Genomic DNA, 15904 nt, shown 5'->3' with positions numbered 1-15904 from the left:
CCTCGAGCATCTCAGCAGTAGTGCGAGTCCGTGAATCCTCCTGAGTGGGGTCAGCATAGATAGCCTGGAGATACCCTTGTGCTCCCGGAAGTGATCCTGGCATATACCGGAAATCAGAGTCCCGAAATAGACCAGATCTGACTCGCATAATGGTCATCATAGAGTAGGCGGCGTCCTGCACAGCCATCTCAATAGTAACCCCGAGTCCATAGGAGCAGTGAAGGGGCTCGGTGGATCCAGGATAAGATGGAAATATCCTGACAGTGCAGAGATACTGGCTTTGATTAAAGTCTCGGAATTGCTCTTCGACCGTGTACTCAGGATACCAGCGGTATCCAGCCTCAGTCATTACCCTGACCAACTTGGCAGTATGGCCGGGTACATCTAGGCATCGAGTCAGGCGAACCACTTGATTGAGGTCGCGAGTGGCCATCTGAAAGCACAATCATAATGCAAAGGCATTAGAATTTCTAGCAAAATTTCGGCAGCATAACAGCTGTAAATGCTCAAGAAGGATTTGAGACATTTGACAAAGGATTTCGTACACACTCAACATCATCATATCAAAGTTCTGAATCAATTCTAACAACATAATGTGGTAGTAGAACTGAACTAGGCTTGTATCCATCAAACTTATAAGGTACTACTGATTAGTAACTCGTGATCCTGATAGAGAGAACAGATCCTAATTCCTTAACCCCCGGTGGAAGAATGGACTGACTCAGATCAGAATGTCATAAGATAGAGGAGTAAAAAGAGCCTTACGTTCCAACCCACAAACAATTCCCCTACATATAACTAAAGAATTTCTAGACTCAACATCGACCAGTTTGGCTTGGAGAACCTACAGGCAGTCCGGCTCTGATGCCAACGCTGTCAGGACCCCGACTCGATGTCACATCGATCTAGCCGGTAACACCTCATATCACTTTGCGGCCTCACGCACGGTATCCCCACGGGTGTCGCCTTACCTTTGCCCGGGACCGTTTGCGCCTTTTGGCTCACGTATATGATGGTGTCGCTAGCATCCATATGATAAAGAGCCCGGGCTGACATGACTAGTCGTAAACCCAAAGTGGCACAGACTTACAGGGACATGCATCCATGACCCAGCTTCGGACGTGTCGGTCATCAGCAAGTGGGTCCGGGCTGTAGCACTGGGCTAGCAGGACTCCGGTAAACCGGGCTGTAGCGGGCTAACAGGACTCCGGTACTCAAAGCGTGACATTTCCCCGAAGGGACAGACACAGGAACGAAGAAGGACACATGCCGGCCAGCCTAAGTGTTCCAGAGCAGTAGCAAGCTACCATGGCTCAGCGGCAACACTAGGAGACATTTCCCGGTAAGAGAGGCTACTAAAGATAAACGACTAGATAGTCAGATCCTACACATACCAAGCATTTCAATCATACACACAATATGCTCGATATGTGCAAATACAACGAAGCATCACAACATGACTCTACGACACAAGTACTTTATTTAAGGCTCAGGGAGCCATACATAACATACACAAGGTACGGGTCACACGACCCAACATTCAAGTCATACAGTCATACAAACCAGCAGCGGAAGTAACTTGTCTGAGTACAGACAACTAGTAAGATAAAAGAGGCTTGGAAAGCCTAGCTATACTACATGGTCCTTCACAAGCTCAGGGTCACCACCTGGGTCTTTAGCCTACTCGTTGATGTCAATGTCTACATAGAACCCATCAGAAGGGGTTGCAGCGTCTTCTGTAAAAATGTAAATTATAGCAACATGAGTACAAAGGTACTCAGCAAGACTTACATCAGACCCTACATACATGCATAGTATCAAGAAGGGTTGGTGGAGTTATTGCAGCAAGCCAGCTTTGACTCTTGGCTAGGCTATCCTACGATACTCCAACTTGAAATGGTTTTGCGCACACGAGTCCACTACTCACCAATCCAATACACTACCGAGGATCCACCTCCGTCTTCCTACGGAAGAGCCATCCTCGGCACTCACACTTATCTTGAGGCTTTTAGTAGTTTCCATTTACTTGTCTATGAACTGTATAGGCAACCAAGTAGTCCTTTACCGCGGACGCGGCTATTCGAATAGATCATGATAACCCTGCAGGGGTGTACTTCTTCATACACGCTCTCACCACTTACCGTCGTTTACACGACATGTACTCGGCAACCTTCTAGCGGAAGCCCAACGTGGGTGTCGGCCACGACCTACCTAACCACCTAAGCCTCCAGTCTAGGTTTATCGCCTATTCAGGTTCCATCCGCAGGGAGTCCGGCCGAGGTTTCCCATACGGCCCCGAACGATGTGAACAGGGTTCCCGAGATACCTAACGGGTATTCGGTACACCCGGCCACGTACCTACCGCATCACAGCCCACCCCTACGGTCAGCGCTGTCCACGGCCTCCAGTAGGCTACAAACACCAAAAACTACTTGCAACTCCTGGACGGAGAACTAGGGTGAATAAGAAGCCGAGAGGGTCCATTGGTTTCGGGCCCAATGCATGGTAGTAGCTGATTCTTAAATCACACATACAGATCTCAGTGCTTAAGGTCGGCTTCAATGAAACAACCCACCATGTACTCCTACATGGCCTCTCATCGATACCTTTACCAAATCGTGTTCACCACACCACTCTCATTACCGACATAATCATTTCACTCTAGCCCATCACCCGGATGAACCAGACCTGACCCGACTCTAAGCATAGCAGGCATAGCAAGGTAGGAACAACACATACATATGGCTCAATCAACTCCTACACATGCTAGTGGGTTTCATCTAGTTACTGTGGCAATGACAGGTCATGCAGAGGAAATGGGTTCAACTACCGTAGCACACAGCAGTTTGAAACGCGTTGTCTTAATGCAGTAAAAGAGAGCAGGAGCGAGAACATGGGATTGTATCGATATGATCAAATGGTTGGTTGCTTGCCTGATGGTTCGATGCACTGATACGGTTCTTCGTTAGGGTAATCACGGTACTCCTCGGGGGCAGATCCTGCCGCAAAGAACACCGATATACAACCATCACCAAACAATGTGCAACAATATGATGCATGCATGAAACATAGCAATATGAGTGTGTTGGGCTAATGCAACTAAGACCAGAAGGGTTTGAACCAATTTGAATCAAAGATTCAAATTTCAATCTCAAACATGGCCCTTTAAAGTGTTTTTCCTTGTTCTGCATTAAACATCAAGTTAACTTGTTTAGTCATGCATGAAAATAGTACAGATGGATAGATTGGATTTTTCTGATCATTTTTCATATATAATTTGTCTGATTTGGAGTTACAGAATAAAAGTTATGAATTTTTGAAGTTTAAATTATATTCTGGAATTTCCTGATTTAAATTAAATCCAGAAAATCAATTACTGCGTCAGCCTGACGTCAGTGTGACGTCAGCAGGTCAACGGAACAGGTCTGGGTCAAACCTGACAGTGGGTCCCGCATGTCAGGGTGATTATTTTAATTAAAATTTAATTAAAACTAATCCTGTTTAATTAACAGGGCTGGGCCCCACCTGTCATTGACTTAGGGAGTCAACCAGGGCCCACCCGTGGTCAAAGTCAAAGCCAGCGACGCCGGCGTTTAGCCGCCGGCGAGCCCGACGCGGCGGCGGAAGTGGTTTTGGCCATTTCGACCACCAAATGGGCCGCGGAGACCACCAGAGTGGAGCTGAGGACAAACCGCAGCTCTTGGCGGAGTCCGTTGGGGTCGGGGTGGCCGGAGTTGGCGCCGGCGACGACTTTGGCGGCCACCGGGGTTCGGTCGAAGATGAACTTGGCGCTAGAGGGGTCGGTGAGGCTCGTGGAGTGGCTAGCTAGGTGCTGCGGGACTCGGTGAGTAAGATGGACACCATCTTGTGGCCGGAGTGTGGCCGGAAGCACGTCGGCGACGAGATCCGCGGCGGTGCGGGCGTGTGATCCTCGTGCGGTGGCTACACGGCTCAGGAATGAGAGAGAGAGGGTCGGAGGAGTAGCTAGGCTCACAGCGCTCCCGTAGAGGCCACCGGCGAGGTCGAGGACGAGCTGCTGTGGCGGCGACGGCGAAGGGGATCTCCGGCGATGGCGGTTCGGGCGAGGTTGGTGCGGCGGCTTCGGGGCACGCGAGCGCTCGGGGCTCGGCTAGCTCGAAGAAGTAGAGGACGGCGGAGCTTCTGGACAGGGTGGCGCGGCGTGGAGACGACGGGGAGCACGGCTACGGCGGCGGTGCGACGACGGTGGCGTCGGCCATGGCGTGGGAGCGCGAGGGAGAGGAACTGGGGGCGAATGGAGGTGTCCAGGAGGGTCAGGGCGCGACGTGGAGCTCGTCCAGGCCATCAGGGCGGCGAGAGGGGGAGGCAGGGCGGCGTGCAGCTGCGTGGCGAGCTGCGGTGCCGCCGCCGAGCACCTTGGCTGCCTGCCTGGCAAGCCAAGCAGCTCGCTGGAGCGGTGGCCGGGCTGGGCCGGCCAGGTGGGCTGGCTGGTGGGCCTGTGGTGGCGCCAGGTAAGTTTTCCCTTTTTCTTTCTATTTCTGTACTTTTTAATACTTCTGCAACTTTGTTGATTTAAATAAAATACTTAGGCAACTCCTAAAATCACCAAATTACTCCTGGTCCATAGTTGGATTATTTCCAACATGAAACATTTTAGTTTGGAGATATTTGAGCATTTAAATATTTTATATAATTTTAAATGCCCAAATTCAAATATTTATGATTTAATTCAAAAACCCTAAGATGGCCTAGGAAAATATGCACCACTTTTGGCAGAGGTTCTGAACCAAGACAAAAACGATGGGCATTTTAGAAGGGCATTTCAGGTTCATTGAAAAGTTTTTTTAGTAAACCCTAGTTGGTTTCAGAGGGGACTGGGGGTTCTGTCATCCCCATTTCAAGTTTCTGATGAAAAAGTAGACATGATGCAACTCTCTAATGCATGGCTAACTAGGATGTGACAAATAATTATCCCCATTTCATTTTTTCCTAATTTTACAAAATATTTGGAGTTACGGAAGTATGGTTAATGTTCAGATTGCTATAGATTGTTCTGTTTTTGATAGAGTCTGTTTTGATGCATTGTTTTGTGTGTTTTGATGTATCTATGGATTGTATCAGTGATATAAGCCGTGGTGAAGTTGTAGTATAGTAGTTATAATACAAAAAATGAATGGGTTTACAACAGAACTTAAAGTAGTGATTTGCTTTATTATACTAACGGATGTCACAAGGGTTTTGTTAAGTTTTGTGTGATTGAAGTTTTCAATTTTTGGGTGAGATCACGATGGATGAAGGAATAAGGAGTGGCAAGAGTCTAAGATTGGGGATGCCCGAGCACCAAAAGGTAATATTCAAGGACTCTCAAGCAACTAAGCTTGGGGATGCCCCGGAAGGCATCCCCTCTTTCTTCAACGACCATCGATAATTTTACTTGGAGCTATATTTTTATTCGTCACATGATATACGTAAATTCTTGGAGCGTCTTTTGTGTTTGTTTTTCCTTTTTTTATGCACCATGATGGTATGAGATAGTCCTTGGTTAATTTATAGAATGCTCTATGCACTTCACTTATATCTTTTGAGTATGGCTTTATAGAATGCTTCATGTGCTTCACTTATATCTTTTGAAGTTTGGATTGCCTGTTTCTCTACATAGGAAAACCGTCATTTGTAGAGTTCTCTTTTGGTTCACTTATATCTATTTAGAGTGTGGGTAAATATTTTGTAGAAAGAATTAAACCCTCATGCTTCACTTATATCTATTTAGAGAGTTAACAGGAAATGGTCATTCACATGGTTAGTCATAAAATCCTACATAAAACTTGTAGATCACTGAATATGATATGGTTGATTCCTTGCAATAGCTTTGCAATATAGAGATGGTAATATGCAGGAGGTACTAGTGAATGGTTGTGGTTTAGTAATAATATTGGTGTTAAGGTTTGTGATTCCTGAAGCATGCACGTATGGTCTCTCGTTATGCTATGAAATTGGAGCATGATTTATTATTGATTGTATTCCTTATGAGTGGCGGTCGGGGATGAGCGATGGTCTTTTCCTACCAATCTACTCCCCTAGGGGCATGCATAGTAGTACTTTGCTTCGAGGGCTAATAAACTTTTGCAATAAGTATGTGAGTTCTTTATGACTAATGTGAGTCCATGGATTATACACACTCTCACCTTTCCGCAATTTGCTAGCCTCTTCGGTACCGTGCATTGCCCTTTCTCACCTCAAGAGTTGGTGCAAACTTCGCCAGTGCATCCAAACCCTGTGATATGATACGATCTATCACACATAAGCCTCATTATGTCTTACTCAAAATAGCCACCATACCTACGTATTATGGCTTTTCCATAGTCATTCCGAGATATATTTCCATGCAACTTTCATCATCATCATCATATACATGACTTGAGCATTTATTGTCATATTGCTTTTGCATGCTCATAAGATATATATCATGATATTTTCATGGCTTGTCCGTTTTTTGATACCTTTGCTATGCTAGATCATTGCACATCCTGGTACACTGCTAGAGGCATTCATATAGAGTCATATTTTGTTCTAGTATCGAGTTGTAATTTTGGGTTGTAAGTAAATAAAAGTGTTATGATCATCATTATTAGAGCATTGCCCCAATGAGGAAAGGATGATGGAGACCGTGATTCCCCCACAAGTCGGGATGAGGCTCCGGACGAAAAATAAAAAAATAAAAAAAATAAAAAAAGAGGCCAAAAGGAGCCCAACAAACGAAAAAAAGAAAAAAGAGAGAGACAAAAGAGAAGGGGCAATGTTACTATACTTTTCCACACTTGTGCTTCAGAGTGGCACCATGTTTTTCATATGGAGAGTCTCCTATGATGTCAATTTCATATACTAGTGGGAATTTTTCATTATAGAACTTGGCTTGTATATTCCACTGATGGGCTTCCTCAAATGCCCGAGGTCTTCATGAGCAAGCAAGTTGGATGCACACCCAAATAGTTTTCAGTTTGAGCGTTCATACACTTATAGCTCTAGTGCATCTGTTACATGGCAATCCCTACTCCTCGCATTGACATCAATTGATGGCCATCCCCATAGCCCATTGATTAGCCGCGTCGATGTGAGACTTTCTTCATTTTTGTATTCTCCATATTATCTCTATCACCACACTCTATTCCACCCATAGTGCTATATCTATGGTTTGCGCTCATGTATTGCGTGGGGGTTGAAAAAGCTGAAGCGCGCTAAAAACTATGAACCAATTGCTCGGCTTGTCATCGGAGGTTGTGCATGATAAATACTTTGTGTTAAGAAGATGGAGCATGACAAGGCTATATGATTTTCTAGGGATAACATTCTTTAGCATTAATATTTTGAAAGACACGATTGTTTGTTGGGATTCCTGAGTATTTGATGTCTTTATGTCAAAATATAAACTATAGCTTTGAATCAGTCATGTCTTAATATTCATGCCATGACTAGATTATATGATCAAGATTATGCTAGGTAGCATTCCACATCAAAAATTATATTTTTTATCATTTACCTACTCGAGGACGACTAGGAATTAATCTTGGGGATGCTGATACGTCTCCGTCGTATCTATAATTTTTAATTGTTTCATGCCAATATTCTACAAATTTCATATACTTTTGGCAACATTTTATATTATTTTTGGGACTAACATATTGATCCAGTGCCCAGTGCTTGTTCCTGTTTGTTGCATGTTTCTATTTTGCAGAATATCCATACCAAACGAAGTCCAAATGCGATAAAAAATTATGGAGATTTATTTTGGAATATTTGTGATTTTTGGGAAAAAGAATCCACGTGAGACGATGCCCGAGGTTCCCACAAGCTCGAGAGGTGCGCCCCCTACCATGGGCACTGCTAGCAAGCTTGTGGGCCCCTTTAAGGCGGTTGGTGTCGGTGTCAAAACCGGCGGATCTCGGGTAGGGGGTCCCGAACTGTGCGTCTAAGGCTAATGGTAACAAGAGGCTGGGGACACGATGTTTACCCAGGTTCGGGCCCTCTCGATGGAGGTAATACCCTACTTCCTGCTTGATTGATCTTGATGATATGAGTATTACAAGAGTTGATCTACCACGAGATCCGAGAGGCTAAACCCTAGAAGCTAGCCTATGTATGATTGTTGTTGTTGTGTCCTACGAACTAAACCCTCTGGTTTATATAGACACCGAAGGGGGCTAGGGTTACACAAAGTCGGTTTACAGAGAAGGAGATCTACATCCAAATCGCCAAGCTTGCCTTCCACGCCAAGGAGATTCCCATGCGGACATGGGACGAAGTCTTCAATCTTGTATCTTCATAGTCCAACAGTCCGGCCAAAGCATATAGTCCGGCTGTCCGGATACCGCCTTATCCAGGACTCCCTCAGTAGCTCCCGAACCAGGCTTCAATGACGATGAGTCCGGCATGCAGATTGTCTTTGGCATTGCAAGGCGGGTTCTTCTCCAAATCCGGCACACCCGCCGTAGCGAACGGTGTCTGGCCTCCCAGTAAGGTTGTACTCCTCGGCTTCTGTGCTTCAATAATGGCCATCTCCACATGTTGGGCGAAGACGAGGGGCCGGGGAATTTTTACATTCACCACCCTAAGCCCGTAGGCAAGCCATCTATTTGAAGAGACGGGGATCCTCAGATCCAGATCACACCACATTCTCCCGAGCAAGCATTCCGTAGAGCGCGTCAAAACCAGCGAATCTCGGGTAGGGGGTCCCGAACTGTGGGAGATAATGAGCCGCACCTGCGAAGCCAGTTGAAGGCAGGCGAACGTGTGCTGACGCTGTCTATCCAGGAGAGAAATAAAGCTCCAAGATGCTAATATTCGACTGAGCGTCGAGTTGAAAGATGTTCGGGCTCAGCTCGCGGACTCCATGAAGGAGAACAGGAGGCTTCGACGCGGCATTATAGTAAGTGCTTCAAACGAGCTGCAGAACAGTTCAGTGAGGAAGCGAACTAACAGAGTTGTGTCTGTAGGTATGTTGACGGGCCGTCCCACAGAGGAGATGCCCGGATCCGCAGGCGATATGCTGCAAGATCTTTCACAGCTGCACGAACGAGATCAGCAGGTGATGGAGGGTATTGCCTAGGCCTTGTGGCCATCCGCTTCCCTGCCAGGAGGCATGAGCGAAATTGTGGAGATGCTCAAAGGAGCACGGCGGCGCTTCCGATTATGGAAGATATCAGCTTGCCGGCAAGGTGCAAGAGAAGCTTGGGCCATGGTGAAGACGCGATATGCCAAGGCTGACCCGAACCATATGGCCGAAGTCGGACCGGTGGGGTCAGATGGACAAGAGATACCCGTTAGTCTGGTATATGACCAAGTAGCGTTAGCTGCAAGGTATTCCCAACAGGATTGTAAGCTAGACAGCCTATTGGATGGTATAGAGGAAGAGTACAGCCAGTCTAAATGACTATGTAATTTGAATGGGCTTATGTACTCCCTAGCCGGATTGAAAATCATTTGTCATGGCGGACCTTTTTGCTTCAGCCCCCGGACCCGACAGTCCGGGGTGTATCCGAATACCCGCACAGTTATGAAAAACCGGGGTATGCGTGGAAACCAGGCGTAGGGGTGATAAGTGCTTGAACAGACAAGTACCCAACTAGTTATGTTATATTACATTGATAGTAAGAAACATCTTCCAGAGAGAATAGTTCCATTATGGGTTCCTTTCTCTAGGTGCGCATGCATCGATGTGCATGTACGAACTGCGAATAGAAGTGTAGGAAACAAAACATCTGGGTATTTACGTTGTAATGAACAAGAACATCTTTTGTTCACCGACCTAATATTCCCTCAAGAACGCTAGCTTTCGGCTTCACCCAGTCTGAGGTACACATCCGGCTCAACCGGCAGTAACAATTGCAGAGGTGCTCCCCTTATGCCCTAGCCGAATTAACGGGAACATAGGGCACAAATACAAGAGCCAGGCAACCCAGCATGGCCAAAACTTAAGTCATATCAATGCATATAATGGTGAAGAAAAGGCACATATGGAAAGAAAAATGCATATGTGGCTGGCAAGGAGCCATTAAAGTAGTTATATTTAGCTTCCGAATAGGAAGCCCCCAGGTATAGTGTGCACACATAGTGCGGCCGGAGTGATCAGGGCATCCGTATAGTTTTAAGGCTGTATGTTAAAAAGGAAAAAGAGGGCGAGAAAGGAAGAAAGAGAACATAATTGAAGATGCAAAGTTAAGGAGACGAACACTGAGTTCGGCACTAGGCGTAGAATCTCCGAAGTCTGGCCACGTTCCATGGGTTTGGCTCGAGCCTGTTATCAGATGTACTGCGCAGGCGGTACGCTCCTCCGGTGAGAACTTTATCAGTGATGAAGGGACCCTCCCACTTGGGTTTGAGCTTGTCCTTCTTCTTCTTGGGGAGGCGTAGAACGAGTTCGCCAATGTTATAAGTTTTGGCCCGTACTTCTCTGCTTTGATACCTTTGAGCCCATTGCTGATAGAATGCGGAACGTGCTTTAGCGACATCACGCTCCTCTTCCAAAGCATCCAAGTTGTCCTGCCGATCTAGCTCAGCTTCCTTCTATTCATACATGCGCACGCGAGGTGAGTCATGGATTATGTCGCAGGGCAGTACTGCTTCTGCGCCATACACCATAAAAATGGTGTGTATCCGGTGGTACAATTCGGCGTGGTCCGCAGCCCCCAGAGTACGGAGTCGAGTTCCTCGACCCAATGTGTGTCTGATTCCTTCAAGGATCGCACTAGTCTGGGTTTAATGCCGCTCATGATAAGACCATTTGCACGTTCGACTTGACCGTTTGTTTGGGGGTGATAGATAGAGGCGTAGTCAAGCTCAATGCCCATTTTGCCGCACCAGGTTTTCACCTCATCGGCTGTAAAGCTCGAGCCATTGTGAGTGATGATGCTGTGGGGGACACCGTAACGGTGTACAACCCCTGATATGAAGTCTATCACTGGTCCGGATTCGGCCGTTGGAACTGGTTTAGCTTCTATCCATTTGGTGAACTTGTTCACCATGACCAATAAGTATTTTTTCTCATGGCTTCCTCCTTTAAGGGGTCCCACCATATCCAGCCCCCAGACCGCGAAGGGCCAAGTTATGGGGATTGTTTGGAGAGCGGTAGGGGGCATATGGCTCTGATTAGCAAATAGTTGACAACCAACGCAATGTTGGACAAGGTCCTATGCGTCTGCCCGGGCTGTCGGCCAGTAAAAACCTGTCTAAAAGGCCTTGCTTACGAGAGCTCGGGCTGCCGTGTGGTGCCCGCCTAGTTCGGAATGGATTTCGGCTAAGAGCTGCCGCACTTCCTCTTTGGAGATGCATCGTTGGAGCACTCCGGTGGTGCTCTTCTTGTAGAGCTCTCCTTCATGGACTTTGTAGGCCTTAGAGCGTTGCAAAATACAACGTGCCTCGTTTTGGTCGTCGGGGAGCTCTTGCCTATTTAGGTAGGCCAAGAAGGGCTCGGTCCACGGGGCGATGACATCCATTATTTCATGGGCCGAAGGTGTTATTTCGGTGGCAGAGCCTCTGATTACGTCGGATGGTTCAGAAATTGGGGTTGTGTTCGGAGCCGGACTAGTAGTGCCGGACTCTCCCTCCCATGCCACGGACGGCTTGAACAACCTTTCTAAGAAGATATTGGGTGGGACGGGGTCACGTTTAGCGCCGATGCGGGCGAGGATATCAGCCGCTTGATTATTTTCTCTGACCACATGGTGGAATTCGAGCCCCTCGAATCGAGCTGACATTTTGAGGACGGCATTATGATAGGCTGCCATTTTCGGGTCCTTGGCGTCAAAGTCTCCATTTACCAGAGATATTATGAGGTTCGAGTCCCCGTGCACTTCGAGGCGTTGGATGCCCATGGAGGCTGCCATCCGAAGACCATGCAACAGAGCCTCGTATTCGGCTGCATTGTTGGAGTCTGTGTATAATATTTGGAGTACGTATTGAACCATGTCTCCGGTGGGGGATGTCAGGACGACACCCGCTCCCAATCCGGCCAGCATTTTAGAGCTGTCGAAATGCATGATCCAATTTGAGTACGCGTCGTACTCTTTAGGGAGTTCGGCTTCTGTCCATTTGGCGACGAAGTCAGCCAGTACTTGCGACTTAATGGCCCGCTATGTTTTGTATGTTATGTCGAACGGAAGAAGCTCAATAGCCCATTTGGCAATCCGGCCTGTTGCATCGCGGTTATTTATTATGTCATTGAGTGGTACTTTAGAGGCCACCGTGATCGAACACTCTTGAAAGTAGTGTCGTATTTTCTGGGATGCCATGAAGACCGTGTACGCTATCTTTTGATAGTGTGGGTACTGAGATTTGCATGGAGTGAGGACTGTGGACACGTAATATACCGGTTTTTGGAGCGGGAACTTGTGTCCGTCCGCCTCTCGTTCAACGGCGAGCACTGCGCTCACAACTTGGTTTGTTGCGGCTATGTATAATAGCATGGGTTCGCCTAAATTTGGCACGGTCAGGACTGGGTTTGTGGCCAAGAGTGCCTTTATTTATTCCAGTCCGGCCGTGGCCGCATCCGTCCACTTGAAGTGTTCGGTGGTTGAAGAAGGCGATACAGAGGTAGTGCCTTTTCTCCTAAGCGGGAGATAAAGCAGCTTAAGGCAGCCACGCATCCAGTTAATTTCTGGATCTGCTTGAGGTCTGTTGGGATAGCCAACTATGAGAGAGCTCGGATTTTTGCCAGATTTGCCTCAATTCCTCTATTGGAAATGATGAAGCCGAGCAATTTCCCGGAAGGTACCCCGAAGACACATTTCTCCGGGTTGAGCTTGATGTCGTATGTTCGGAGGTTGTCGAACGTAAGCCTCAAGTCGTCTATTAAAGTTTCAATGTGTCTTGTTTTGATGACCACATCATCTACATAGGCCTCTACTGTCTTGCGATTTGTTTTTCCAGGCATGTCTGAATCATGCGTTGATAGGTTGCGCCGGTGTTTTTGAGCCTGAAAGGCATGGTGTTAAAACAGAAAGGGCTGTATGGTGTAATGAAGGCTGTTGCGGCCTGGTCGGACTCCGCCATCTTGATATGATGGTATCCGGAGTATGCATCGAGGAAGCACAATGAGTCGTGTCCTGCGGTGGCATCAATGATTTGGTCAATGCGGGGGAGGGGGAAGGGATCCTTAGGGCAAGCTTTATTGAGGTCCTTGAAATCGACACATAAGCGCCAGGATTTGTCCTTCTTTTGTACCATTACCAAGTTTGCTAGCCAATCCGGATGTTTGATGTCTCTGATGAATCCGGCCTCGAGTAGCTTGGCTAGCTCCTCTCCCATGGCTTGCCGCTTAGGCTCTGAGAAGTGCCTAAGAGTCTTCTTGATTGGCTTGTATCCTTTCAGTATATTGAGGCTGTGTTCGGTCAGCCTGCGTGGGATGCCCGGCATGTCTGAAGGGTGCCAGGTGAAGATATCCCAATTCTCACGCAGGAAATCTTGCAGTGCGGCATCTATTGTGGGGTTCAACTGTGTCCCAATTGAAGATGTCTTTGTAGGGTCTGTTGGGTGGACCTGGAATTTGACTATCTCGTCCGCGGGTTTGAAGGAGGTGGATTTAGGTCGCTTGTCGAGTATCATGTCGTCTCTGTCCACTGTTGCTCGCAGCGTTGTTAGTTCTTCGGCCGTGAGGGCTTTTGATAATGCTTCCAGGGCAAGGGCGGCGGTTTTATTTTCAGCGCGGAGTGCGACCTCCGGATCACTAGCTAGAGTGATGATTCCGTTGGGCCCGGGCATTTTGAGTTTCATGTACCCGTAATGGGGTATAGCCTGGAAACTCGTGAATGTGTCCTGCCCCAAGAGGGCATCGTATCCGCTGCTGAACGGGGCTACTTGGAATGTAATTTCTTCGGACCTGTAATTCTCCGGCGTGCCGAATACCACATCCAGTGTGATTTTCCCGGGCATCGCGCCTCCCGACTAGGGATGATTCCCCAGAAGGTTGTGCTGCTTTGCTCAATGAGGCTCCTACCGATTTCCATCTTGTTAAGGGTTTCCTCGTAAATGAGGTTTAGCCCGCTTCCGCCGTCCATGAGCACTTTAGTGAGCCTGAAGCCGTCCACGATTGGACTAAGGACCAAAGCGGCTGGTGCTCGGACTGTTCGGAACTGAGGTTCCTCACTGGCATTGTAGGTTATAGCCGTGTTGTTCCATGGGTTTATTGTTGCCACATGGCAAACTTCGGCGAGGCTGCGCTGAGCTTGCTTGCGCCTACTATTTGATGTGAAAGTCTCGAAGACTGTAAATACCGTATTGTTGTTTCCGGCGGGTTGTTGTTCTGCTGTATGGTTTAAGAGGAGATCCTCGCCACTCTTTGCTACCTGCCAGAGTATCCAACATGCTCTAAGGCTATGAGTTGGTGTAGTATCCGGTGTGCTGTGAATTTTGCACGGTCCACTGAGCCATTCTTCCAATACGGTTCCGCGCCTTGTATCAGGCTTTGGTTTTTTGGTAATTGAATCAGGTAATTTATGAGAGTTTGCCCTTTTAGATCGGACAAAGGGTTTAATGAGAGCCGGATTGTCCCAGAAGTTTGTTTGGGTTTTCCAGGCGCTTTCCATCACGCAGTACTTCTGCACTATGGCCGCTAAGTCAGCAAAGTGTACTATGTCACGACGACTTATAGCATTGAGGATCCCTTTGTCCGTGAAATTGTTGCAAAAGAGGGAGATTGCGTCTTCCTCACGATAGTCCTTAACCCTGTTTAACAGCAGGAGGAATCTGGCCCAGTAATGATGTACTGTTTCTTGTGGCTCTTGTCAGATTTGCTGAATATTGAAAAAATATGGGTGGGTGGGTGGTTTTGAATCCTCATCCTGACCCAATCTGAGACCCAGGCACAAGGGAGTTCCCAAGCTTAACGACCTAAGCTCTGGGATGTTGTCCAATTTGTTTGTCCCGTCGCCCGATCCTGTGGGGACCCCGACTCATGAGTCGTGATCACAGAGTGCACGTGTACAGTGATCCTAGAGATCAATGCTCACTGAACACACAGAAGCTGAATAACAAGAGTCTTACATCCATACATATCGTCTTACACAAATTATGACCTTTATGGTCAAGTCTTACATTGATGAAGCCTCAATGGCTGAACATGAAAGAAAACCTAAGCAGCGGAAATCTTTGTCGTTAAGTAGAACCCATGCCATCTGCCTTGACCCTATAGGCACTCTGACTGGGAAGCGTCCTAGTTCGCATGTTCATCACCAATGAACTCTTCCTCGAACTTCTGTTCTTCAATGCCTGGTCAATTAAATAACCAGTGGCAAGCCAATGAGTACTTAGAATGTACTCGCAAGCAACCCATGTTTTGGTTCAAGGTAGAACAATGCATGACATAAGTAAATTTTTGCAGAAAGCTAATTTTATTGTGCTATGACATGTTCAACAATTGGTAAATCATGTGTCATATGGATTCAAGTAACCACAGGGACTGGTTACAGATATCGACATAAAGGGAGTGGGCATCAACCCAACTCGATCATGTCAAGTCCTTTGACTTGACCAAGTAGTTTTCCCCATTTATCCAAACACACACACAATGGTTTGTAAATAAGTGGACATAGCCCAAGAGCGGTTACCCAACTGTCCTTGACCGTGGACATGGCTATTCGAATAGTTTTACACTCTGCAGAGGTTGCACACTTTACCCACAAGATCCGGGGAACTTCCGTGTCATCCACGACCCGCGGTACCTCAAGTACCCGGGGTAAGCACCCGATCACTATCTTTCACTAGACAACACTAAAAAGGAGTCCACTCGTTGTTCCGTATCCTCACGATGTACATCATACGAGACTCACTCGAGATCGTAACATCCGAGAGGGGATGCAACGGTGTATCCGGTGCCCTGTAAAAATAGTCATGGCCGCCCTACCTGGCAGGACCCCGTCCCGAGAGAGAGCACCAA

The sequence above is a fragment of the Triticum dicoccoides genome, chromosome 2B (genome assembly GCF_002162155.2).
Source record: "Triticum dicoccoides isolate Atlit2015 ecotype Zavitan chromosome 2B, WEW_v2.0, whole genome shotgun sequence".
Lineage (NCBI taxonomy): Eukaryota > Viridiplantae > Streptophyta > Magnoliopsida > Poales > Poaceae > Triticum > Triticum dicoccoides.
This window is presented reverse-complemented; position numbering follows the sequence as displayed.